The sequence below is a fragment of the Lithobates pipiens genome, unplaced genomic scaffold (genome assembly GCF_037356315.1).
Source record: "Lithobates pipiens isolate NorthernLeopardFrog02 unplaced genomic scaffold, aLitPip1_a1.2 Scaffold_1, whole genome shotgun sequence".
NCBI classification, from domain to species: domain Eukaryota; kingdom Metazoa; phylum Chordata; class Amphibia; order Anura; family Ranidae; genus Lithobates; species Lithobates pipiens.
Genome location: NW_027507685.1, coordinates 135,916,490 through 135,928,796, shown reverse-complemented (window position 1 = coordinate 135,928,796; position 12,307 = coordinate 135,916,490). Strand labels below are relative to the sequence as shown.

The window sequence follows — 12,307 nt, the reverse complement described above, 5'->3', positions numbered from 1 at the left end:
CACGTATGGTGGGAATGTCCCCCGATCCAAGACTACTGGAACAATATTATTTACTGGATTAAACATATCACAAACTCCAAGATCAAATTCGATGCGGCTGCCTGTTTGCTACACATGAACTCACTCTCTATAAGCAAATACAAGAAGGCGTTATCAAGGCATTTACTGACTGCAGCTAAGTGTTTAATCCCACTGCATTGGAAATCCAAGCATGTTCCGGTGGTCAGGGATTGGTTGGACAGAGTCCACTATATATATAAAATGGAAGAAGTGGTAGCCATGAAAAAAGAAAACTGCAACTATTTTCATGAAACGTGGCAACCCTGGTTACTATTCACGCTCTCGAGGGAATATCTGTCTTTCCAGTTGTAAATTGATGTATTACATGGTGTAACCATCTCCTGAGAATCTCTGTCTTGTATAGGCCTAGCATAGCCCGGAGGGGCACAACATGAGCACGGACTCCTCCGAGTCCAAACTAGATCTCTATTTCGATGCCTAATGTTCCATTGTTAATAGAAAATTACCGCTTATATATGTCGTATTGCCCCTTCATATACCTCTTTTTGTTCCCCCTTCCTCCCCCCTCCCCCCCTTTTTTCTTTCTTTTTTCCTGCCTTCACCTATTCCCACACTCCACAACCCTACCTCGCACTTATCAACCCCACCCCTTGTCTACCACCCCCCAAAGACTATTTTGCAACAACTTACTGAATATGATGTATTAATTTCAATTCCATGCCATGTAATATGCCATGTATATGCATACCGCTGATTTACTCTATATGTTCAATGTTAATACTTTGTTTATTGAATAAAAACCTTTGATTGAGAAAAAAAAAAAAAAAAACTGAGAAGCTGATAACACGCATTACAAAGGCAAATGGTTTCAGGCAGGATTAACAGGTATTTCTCTGAAGTGATGGCCGAACGGTTCGCCCGGCGGTCGTTTCACGGCGAATTTCGGCTGTTCGCCGTCCGCCCGATCGGCGGACTATTGGCGCCGTTCGCCTGGCGGACTTTCGTGTTTACTGTGTAAAAGAACTTTGACCTATGATGACACATCCATCATGGGGTACAGGACAGCCAATTGAGACATTACAGCACATGGACACTTGGACATTCCCCCTAACTTATAAATACACCCGATCCGGCGGCCATTTTACATTCTTTCTCCTGTTACTATAGGGAGAGGTTGCTGTGTGGAGCAGGGAGAGATTGCAGTGACCCAAATCGCTAGCTATTTGGTACACAAAAGTTCTTTTCAGGACTGGTATAGGCAGGGCCACTGATAGGCCAGTACAACTGGCCCTGCTGTACCGGGCCTGACCAGCAGGGGGGGCCCGGGCAACCTGAACTGCAAAGTAAATAAAAAATTAAAATTAAAATAAAAAAAAGATTCTCCTCCACCGATCATCGTCCGCACAACCCCACCCCCGTTCGGTAAGGTTTTTTTTTATTAGATGCGATTAGTCTGTGCTGTATGAGGCTGCAGGGGAGGGACTATTTGTTGTATTTCGGGCGTCCCGTGAGAAGCTCAGCATTTGGAATCCATACCCCCGAGTCTCTTATCTGGTGCTGTGGCTGTGTTTAAATGGGAGAGAGAGAGAATCGCTCGCTATTTTCCAATTGGGGGAGGAGGCTTCCGCCTTCAATCCACACCCCTCGTCTCTCATTGGCTCCAGAGAAGCTGAATTTGTGGCGCCAAATCTGAGTCCTGAGCAGGAGAGGAGCTAGCTGAAGGAAGCATCGGAAATGTCAGCACTGACAACTCGCACACATAGGACACTGAGCTGAGCCGACTGAGTGAGTGAGGGAGGGGGAGAGCACCACCCCAGGAGCCTGGACATTGTCACTAGTCTGCTCATATAAGACACCCTCAGGTCAATGGATAAAGGTGTAACTCGATCTCTTCCATGCTTGTGTGTGTCAGGCAGCACCCGAGCCTCCTCCCCCCCCCTCCCCTCCTGGGGGGAAAACAGAGCAAGCAGGACAACACAGTAGCGATCATGGCTACCCATAAAGTAGTCACTGGAGCTCACCCAAGACAAGATAACAGGACGGATGGCAGACTGCATTCTTCTACTGTGAGTCGCAATTGTTCTGCCTTCCACACTGTATAAATATGTGCTTTAAACTTGTCCTGTACATCAGCAGGACAGGTCTGGTGAAAGTAAAATTCTTGAATATGTTAAGAATCAACTGGGACTTTTCACCTACTACATACATCAGATGCATTTTCACAAAATAATTCTTTTTAATATATGTGTATGTACAATATTTCTGTAGCACCTGAAAAGGCCCAATATATTTCTAACGTATTCATGAATTTGTGCAATAACAGCAAAGGACGTGGTGCCACAATACAGCCCATCTCCAGGAAATTAAGATAAAGTCCATTTTTGCAGTGTGTGTGTGTGTGTGTGTGTTTGCTGTTTTCATGCTCCAGCCAGCTGCACTGCTCTCTTCCTCTAAAACTCCAGCCTCATCACATACCATAAAGTAACATTAACCCTGTATGGTGTGATGAGGGGGGCTGGAGTGTCCTCTGCACATGCACCGCCGCCGCGTGGGCAAGCCCTTACACGCTCAGTCATTTTCAAACATGCATGCGCAGTGACACAATGTCACCGGGTGCCACTAGTAAGACCCCTCCGCAGCCTCTGACCCCTGTACCATGTCCGCAGCCTTTGCAGTGTGTGTGTGTGTGTGTATATTATATATACTTTCTTTACTTTGCTGCTATGGGCTCTAGCCTCAGAATCTAATTTCTCCATCAGTTTAGGCCAATATGTATTTTCTACATGTTGGTAAAAATCCCAATATGCTATGGGATATTTTTATAGAATTTTTTACTAGTAATGGTTAACTATACTAATGACACTGGTAGGGAAGGGGTTAACACCAGGGGAAGATCAAAGGGTTAAATGTGTTCCTAGGAAGTGCTTTCTAACTGTGTGGGGGAGGTGCTTTTAAATGTGGGAAGACATATCTGTGTTCCTGTTTAGCAGACACACAGGATCTCGGTTTTCCTACTAACAGAATGGCAATCTAACTTGTTTACATCGGCAGACCACCGTTCTGCCTCTGATGGAAACAATCGTCTGGACCCAGTGGACATTGGGTCCACCAGACCCACTAATTAGCTCTCGGTGTGTCCAATCAAGGCGGCAGTGGGTCAGACAGAGCACGTACCCGTAAGTGTAGAAGTACCGTACCTGTACGTGATTCTGCTCACAGGAGACGCAGCCCCACAGAAAATGTACGTGGTTATATGTGCGTTTTTTGTTCTTTATTTTCTTAACTCTTTAAACATTTATTTTGAACATAAAGTAGAGAAATTATGTGACCAATGCATGTAATGTAACAGTGCAATATATAGGTGTGGCTTGTGCGTGGGTGGGTGGTGACAAAGGGAGCCCCATGATCCCCTATTGCCCAGGGGCCCCATGAGTTGTCAGTCCGCCCCTGCCTATAGTGTTGCGGAGTGATATTCCTCTCTCTCTCTCTCTCCGTGTGAGAAGAAGTAGCAGAGTGAGAGGAGCAGAGAGTGCAGGGGCTGGGCGATCAAGCTATTGTGGAAACTCAGGAAGAGGGAGGAAGTGATCTCTGCTGCCCTGCTGGAGCTAACAAATACCCAGGTGAGGTGTATGCTTGAAGTTCAACATCTACTCATACTCTGCAATACATTCTCTGCCAATACTCTGCAATACTTTATACTTACCCTGTCAATACTCTGCAATACTTTATACCTACCCTGCCAATACTCTGCAATACTTACCCTGCCAATACTCTGCCAATGCTCTGCAATACTTACTCTGCCAATACCCTGCCAATACTCTGCAATACATACCCCGCCAATACTCTGCAATACTTACCCCGCCAATACTCTGCAATACTTACCCCGCCAATACCCTGGCAATACCCTGCCAATACTCTGCAATACTTACCCTGCCAATACTCTGCAATACATACCCTACCAATACTCTGCAATACATACCCCGCCAATACCCTGGCAATACTTACCCTGCCAATACTCTGCAATACTTACCCTGCCAATACTCTCCAAAATACCATTTTATTTATTCATTAATGGTTTGTATTACATATAGATATTAAAGAGGTATATTCTCATCTGAAAACAGTATTTCTTTTGGATAATCAAACCTATAACTGACTGGAGAAAAACAAATATCACTTGTAGACAAACCTACACTTTGTTTCAAGGCGGGGTCTGGGGAGGGGCAATGGGTGGGGTCAGGGGTGGGGCTAAAGAAAGGAACCAGGGGCGGGGCCAGGGTGGAGCTGAAGGGGGCCCCGTCAGGTAGGCTGTACGGGGCCCCATGATTTCTATCAGCGGCCCTGGGTATAGGTGTTAGGTGTATATAGGTTTGCTGTGCTACTGATTGTTGCAGCAGCCTGAGTGTCTTTTGTCAGTTTAGAGAAAGGAACAGGACGGTGTGTCTGCTGTAGGGACAGTCAGTTTAGTCATTAGCTGTTACTATCAGGTCCACAAAAGTGCTATTCCAGTTATTGTTCCACTAGCCTCTGCTTTGTCAGTTTATATAGGGACAGGCAGGAAGCAGTGTGTGAGGCAGTGAGGGTCAGTTTAATCAGTAGCTGTTACTATATTAGGTCCACAAAGGTTATTTTCAGGACTGGTATCAGTGGTATGGTAATAGGCTTGTACACGTATAATATTCTTTCTTCCAAATATAGAAAGAATATTATACTTGACTGCTGCCCTTCTGCTGCAGCCTGCTAATCATTCACAACCTACTTGTTCCACAAAGGTCCTTATAAGGACTGGTAATAACCTGGTGTAGGGTGCTATAGTACATAGGGTTGAGTGAGGTACAGTCTGCTATTCTATAAGGACTGGTATAGGTCCACAATACATAGGGTTGAGGTGCACTACTGCTGACTGCTGCCCTATACTGCAGCAGTCCTTCATCGGTATAGGGACTGACGTACAGTCTGCTAATCAGTCACACAACCAACTTGTTCCACAAAGGTCCTTATAAGGACTAGTAAGGTATAGGGTACTACAGTACATAGGGTTGAGTGAGGTACAGTCTGCTATTCCATAAGGACTGGTATAGGTCCACAATACATAGGGTTGAGGTGCACTACTGCTGACCGCTGCCCTATACTGCAGCAGTCCTTCATCGGTATAGGGACTGACGTACAGTCTGCTAATCAGTCACACAACCAACTTGTTCCACAAAGGTCCTTATAAGGACTGGTAAGATATAGGGTACTACAGTACATAGGGTTGAGTGAGGTACAGTCTGCTATTCTATAAGGACTGGTATAGGCCTACAATACATAGGGTTGAGGTGCACTACTGCTGACCGCTGCCCTATACTGCAGCAGTCCTTCATCGGTATAGGGACTGACGTACAGTCTGCTAATCACTCACACACAACCTACTTGTTCCACAAAGGTTCTTATAAGGACTGGTAACTTGGTCTAGGGTGCTGAAGTACATAGGGTTGAGTGAGGTACAGTCTGCTATTCCATAAGGACTGGTATAGGTCCACAATACATAGGGCTGAGGTGCACTACTGCTGACCGCTGCCCTATACTGCAGAAGTCCTTTATCAGTATAGGGACTGAGAGTTTTGTCACAGGGTCATTTAAAAAATGACAGGCAGAGGAAGAGGCAGGCCCTTCCGCAGGGGTGGCAGGGGTAGGGCAGGAGCAAAAGGCTTGAGCCAAAGTGTAAAATTGCAGAAGGTGCGTGCGATTACGTCAAAGGAAGCACTAGAATTGGTTGAGTGGCTCACTCAGCCTTACTCTTCTGCACCCTCCTCATCCTCTCGATCTGCACCCTCCTCTTCACTCTCTGCTATGTGCACCCCCAAAGACACTACCACCAACAACACCACCACCACCACATACCTTCCACTTGAGTCACAGGAATTATTTTCTGATCCATATCAAGACATTTCTGATGCACAGCCACTCTTGGTATTGGATCAGGAAGAGGAGGTAGCAACAACCACTACTCAGCAGTCTGACGACAGTACCCAGATCAGCCCAAGGAGGAGGTTGGTCCCCGCTGTTGCTGCCTACTCCGAGATCTCTACTTATAGCGGTGGGGAAGGTGACGTCGATGATGACGTATCTAGTGATGTCATGTGGGTGCCCACAAGAGAGGAAGAGGAGGGGAGTTCAGAGGGAGATATGGACCAGCAGATAGGGAGGAGAAGCAGGAATAACTTACATTGCACAGGAGGGACAAAGCAGACTGCAAATGTATCAGGAGCGAGTCATCGACCATGTACGGTCACATCTGGCGCTCCCAGGACACCGGCACATGGCTCCGCAGTGTGGGCTTTTTTTAACGTGTCCGCTGCTGACAATAGCGTTGCCATCTGCAATCTTTGCAGTACACGCATTATTCGCGGTAGCCCAACACTCACCTAGGGACGACCGCCTTAAGAAGGCACATGAGCAGCCATCACCGAGCCCAGTGGGAGCAACGGAACACACAAAGCCACACTCCAGGCTCTCACCGCCCAGCCTCGTCTTCTACTTCTCCTCTCTCCTCAAAATTGTCCTCCACTCCACCTTCTATCACGCCAAGCTCACGTTTTTCTGCAAAAAGGCAGGCTTCCGTGGGCCTAATGTTCGAGCGTAAAAAAATGATGACGCCGGATAACCCTCTTGCCCAACGGTTGACGGCTGGCTTGTCAGAACTCATAGCCCGCCAACTACTGCCATATAAACTGGTGGACTCGGAGGCCTTTCGCAAATTTGTGGCCATTGGAACACCACAATGGAAGGTTCCAGGAAGGAAGTATTTCTCAGAGAAGGGCATCCCAGAGCTATATGGCCATGTTCAGCGGCAAGTGAATGTATCTCTGGCACACAGTGTTGGTGCAAAGATACATCTGACCACAGACACGTGGTCTAGCAAACACAGGCATGGAAGGTATATCACTTTTACTGCCCACTGGGTGAACCTTCTGACGGCCGTCAAGCATGTAACCCGTGGCACCCATGTATATTTGGTTTTACCGCCACGGATTGCATGCAGGCCTGGCCCTTCTTCTCCTACTCCATCCTCCTCCCTCTGCTCCTCGGCTGACTCCTCCTTTTCCGCTGCTAGCGTCTCTTCCGCTGCGCCGCCCAAGCTCCCCAGAACCTATTCGACATGCCAGGTGAGACGTTGCCATGCCGTGCTGTGTCTGTTGTGCCTGGAAGCCAAGAGCCATATTGGCCCGGCACTCCTTTCAGCTTTACGTTCACAGGCAGATCAGTGGCTAACACCGCTCAATTTGACAGTTGGAAAAGTGGTGTGTGACAATGGTACCAATCTGCTTAGCGCATTGAAACAGGGCAAAATTACGCACGTGCCATGCATGGCACACATCTTAAACTTGGTCGTGCAGCGATTCGCTGTCAAATACCCTGGGGTCCAGGACATCTTGCGGCAGGCAAGGAAAATCTCGGCCCATTTCAGAAGATCTTACACGGCCATGGCTTGCCTTGCTGACATTCAGCGGCGACACAATCTGCCGGTCAGACGTCTTATTTGCGATTGCCCGACGCGATGGAACTCAACCTTCTATATGCTTGATAGGCTGCTCCAGCAGAAATGTACAGTTAACGTCTACCTGTATGAACTCTGCGGCAGAACAGGTTCTGGGGATCTGTTTTTTTTTTCACCGCGCCAGTGGCTGCTCATGCGCGACGCATGCAGACTTCTGCGGCCATTTGAGGAGATCACCAAACTGGTCAGTCGCAGCCATGGCGCCATCAGTGACATGGTACCTTATGCCTTCTTTATGGAGCGTGCATTGCGTTGTGTCATTGATCAAGCTGTGGAGGAGCAGGAGCGGGAAGATGAGGAAGTCGAAATGCTGGATGAATTCCCAGGGGGGGCTACTCTGAGACAAGTGAACAACAGGAGTCTGAAGAGGAGTCAGAGGAGAATGGTGGCGGGGCGGATGAGGAGGAGCAAGAAGAGCATGCTTTAAACCTTTCTGGGATCCCTGTTGTTGTGCGTGGATGGGGAGAGGAAAATGAAGAGGACGACATTATCCTGGATGATGAGTAGGAGCCAGGCCACCACACCGCTTCCAGTTTAGTGCAAATGGGGGCCTTCATGCTCCAGTATTTTAATAGGGACCCCCGTATAAAAAGCATAAGGGTCAAGGACCAGTACTGGGTGGCAACGTACTTAGACCCCCGGAACAAACACAAAATGGTGGAAATGTTAACGCGGTCACAGAGGGCTGGCAGAATGGAGCACTTCCAGGCCTTGCTTTGAGAAATGCTGCATTCTGCTTTTGCGTGCGCTGGCAGAGGAGCAATTCCCACTCTCAGAGAAGGAGTTGCGGGTACCAATCCAACAGCGCCTGCAAGAAGAGGCCGGTTTGAAGATGTGTTGGTGACTTTGGATATGAGGTCATTCTTTCAGCCGACCCATCGACAGGTGTCATCCGGATCCAGCATCAGGGAACGCCTAGACCGTCAGGTGTCTGACTACATCGGGTTAACGGCCGATGTGGACGCTCTGAGGAGTGATGAACCCCTGGACTACTGGGTAGGCAGGCCTGACCTCTGGCCAGAGCTTGCCCAATTTGCAATCAAACTGTTGGCTTGCCCCTCGTCCAGTGTCCTGTCCGAAAGGACGTTCAGCGCAGCAGGGGGGATCGTGACCGATAAGCGTACTCGCCTAGCTCACGACAGTGTTAACTACCTCACATTTCTAAAAATGAATGAGGAGTGGATCTCGGAGGAATTCAACACATGTGACCAGTAGACCATGTATATGTCTATAAACAATTTTTTTAATCGAGCACACAGACCTTCTTTCTTAATTTGGCTCACTTCCTTGTCCAAAAAAAGCACACCGTACTATATGCCCGTACCCTCCTGTTTGAAGAGGTTGAGCGGTGTCATATTTCTACTGGGGCTGCTTATTATGAGGGGCTCCCACCATCCCTGTGCTGTGCTGACTTCCTCCTGGGGCTGTACCTCTGCTGTGCATATTATGAGGGGCTCCCACCATCCCTGTGCTATGCTTATTATGAGGGGCTCCCACCATCCCTGTGCTGTGCTGACTTCCTCCTGGGGCTGCTTATTATGAGGGGCTCCCACCATCCCTGTGCTATGCTGACATCCTCCTGGGGCTGCTTATTATGAGGGGCTCCCACCATCCCTGTTCTGTGCTGACTTCCTCCTGGGGCTGTACCTCTGCTGTGCATATTATGAGGGGCTCCCACCATCCCTGTGCTATGCTCATTATAAAGGGGCTCCCACCATCCCTGTGCTATGCTCATTATAAGGGGCTCCCACCATCCCTGTGCTATGCTGACTTCCTCCTGGGGCTGCTTACGGTGCAGGTGTCAGTACTCTCTATCACGGTGCTGCTGTCAGTGCTGTATATCACGGTTCTGGTGTTAGTGCTTTATGTCACGCTGCTGATGTCAGTGCTCTCTATCACGGTGCTGTTGTCAATGCTCTCTATCATGGTGCAGGTGTCATTGCTGTATGTCACGCTGCTGATGTCAGTGCTCTCTATCACGGTGCTGGTGTCAGATGACTCTATTTCGGTGCAGGTGTCATTGCTGTATGTCACGCTGCTGGTGATCATCTCCTGCACCCTCTTCTTTGCCTACCCTGTCCTTCCCTCTCCTCCATTGCCTTCATGCGCACCACAGTCCTGAATTGTCACAACAATTTCCCATATAAAAAAAGAATGCTTGTAGTTGTTGATCCCAGATTCACCCTTATACATGTGTTATGTCATTGGCCATGTGGTGGGACTATGTGTGCACAGCTAGTAATTATTTTGTGGCTGCAAATTTGACCTGTAGGTTTGTAAAGTTCGCCTCCCATTGAAGTCAATGGGGCCCGCCGCGAACGTTACCGTTCGCGGTCCGCGTTCGCGAAACGTCCTGTCGGAAGTTCGCCCATCACTATTTCTCTGTAGTTATAGAAAATGTACTTGGCCTTTATAAAAAAAGAAAACTAGTACAGTCATCACACCCAAAGATTTGTGATCTGCAATGTATTTGTTTTTTTCTTGGGTTTAGATTAACTTTAGGCCCCTTGAACAGTTGGGCATCTAGCTGTGCAGGGTGTATTCTGGTGTTTTAACTTACCCAGGAGGCTCCGATGCAGCCTCCAGCCCTTCTGCCTGTAGCCTTTCCAAATCTATGGCAGGCCATGGCTAGACTGGACTGAAAGCTGCAATAAAGTGCCAGGATGCATGCTGTACAGGTAGGCACACCCATATGCAAAGGGGCCTTAAAGCGGAGGTCCACCCTAAAATGGACCTTCCGCTCATCGGAATCCTCCCCCCCCTCCGGCACCACAATTGGCACCTTTTAGGGGGGAGGGGGGTGCAGTTACCTGGATAATCCAGGTAACTGCACCCACTTCCGGGATAGCTCTCTGCGGAAAGGGGCGTAGATTACGCCCCCTTCCGCAAGTGCCCCGCTGCCTGCTGGGAAACACACAGATCCCAGAGGCAGCGGGGACCGTCCTTATTGCGCAGCGCGACTCGCGCATGCGCAGTAGGGAACTGGGAAATGAAGCCGAAAGGCTCCATTTCCTGATTCCCATACCCAAGATGGTGGCGGCAGCACCCGAGTGACGATCTAGAGATCGGCTTCGGGTGCCGACATCGCGGGCGCGCTGGACAGGTAAGTGTCACTATTTTAAAAGTCAGCAGCTGCAGTATTTGTAGCTGCTGGCTTTAAAAAAAAAAAAAAAAAAACGCGGAGTCCCGGCGAACTCCCGCTTTAAGGCCCGTACACAATATGAAAATCGGAAGTAAAATTTCGTCCAACTAACGATCTGCCGTTTTTTTAGATCATTAGTATGGTGCTTTTGATAGCCAATTCCGAATTTTGGGATGACAAAAACTATGTGCAGGCTATGCAATTTTTACCGTACGTTAACACAACGTCCGATTTTCATATAGTTAGTACAATTTTCATCCAAACAAAATCGTAAAAGCAAGACTATGCATGCTCAGAAATGAAAGCACACATACAAAACAATTCAACACATTACTTCATTGCTGAAGTTGAATTCAGTCGTACGAGAATTTTCATATGAAAGTAACCTGTTCACTTTCGACATGAGACTAACATGCAACAAAAAAATGGATGAAAATTTGTCCGATAATCTGATCGTGTGTGCGAGGCTTTAAGCAGAATTGCACCCAAAAATGGATCTTCCTCTTTAAGTGTTGGTGACCCCCTGACATGCCACATTTGACATGTTATTTTTTTGGGGGGGAGAAGGTACCCTGTTTTTACAGGCACTCAACTCAGAAAGATGAAGATCACCTCTCCCCCCTCCATCCCTCCCTTTAGTTCCCAGAAGATTGCTCGGCCATTCACAGCACGGCTCGTGCATGCGCAGTGCATGACCAGCTGTGAAGCCATAGCCGGTGCCCACAGGCAGGAGGGGGAGAGGAGCGGGGCTTCATGTGCCCTCATTGCTGGACCATGGGACAGCTGAGTGTCTGATTTATTAAAGGTCAGCAGCTACACTTTTTGTAGCTCTTGACATTTAAATGGGTGGAACTCTGCTTTAATGACAAAACCTGCCCTTCAACACACCCACAACCCACCCAATAACAACAAGGCACAATGTGACAACTACTGTCTTCCTCCGCTTTTTGCATAGCTTTCAAATGTGTCCGTCAAATGGTAGCTCCCATCGAAAAATGCCTCCTACGGTGTGCGCATGCACCATGGTGACATCAGGCCAGCTGATCGGAAAATCATCTGGCATGGACTTCCATACTGCACATGCGTGGGCACATTTAGATGGAGGACACTATTCAATAGAACACTGTCTTTTTTTTTTTGACAGCTGTAAGCAGAGAATGGCTCTGCAATTGTTACACGAATCGTGGAAATTCCAGATTAAGATTGTGAGGGGGGTTGAATCGAGATCACATTTTTTTAACGATTAATCGTGCAGCTCTAATATATATACCGTCTCTCTCTCTCTCTCTCTCTCTCTCTCTCTCTCTCTCTCTCTCTCTATATATATATATATATATATATATATATATATATATATATTAACCTAACCACATTGCCTTTTCATTTATGTTAATCATGAGTGTACATGGCATGTATGTGAGCACCATCCACTATTTGTTTATTGTTATGTGCTGTTTTTCACATTTTATTTATGTATATGAGCGCCACCTTTTACATTTTTTATTTTGCATAGTAGAGGTGTTTAGTTCACCTATAAAGGGGCAGCCACATTTTTTTTATTTTAGGGCATCACACACTGGTATTGTATTTGTATTATATAAATG

The 12,307-nt window shown here is 47.6% G+C and overlaps 1 long non-coding RNA gene across 1 annotated transcript in view; it reads left to right on the top strand.

The window, feature by feature from the left end:
- The first annotated feature begins 1,643 nt into the window (after positions 1-1,643).
- LOC143988415 (uncharacterized) overlaps positions 1,644-12,307 on the top strand; it is a 49,319-nt gene continuing 38,655 nt past the window's right edge. The window contains exon 1 of the long non-coding RNA XR_013276846.1: positions 1,644-2,087. This is a non-coding gene — a long non-coding RNA (uncharacterized LOC143988415). The remainder of the gene's footprint in view (positions 2,088-12,307) is intronic.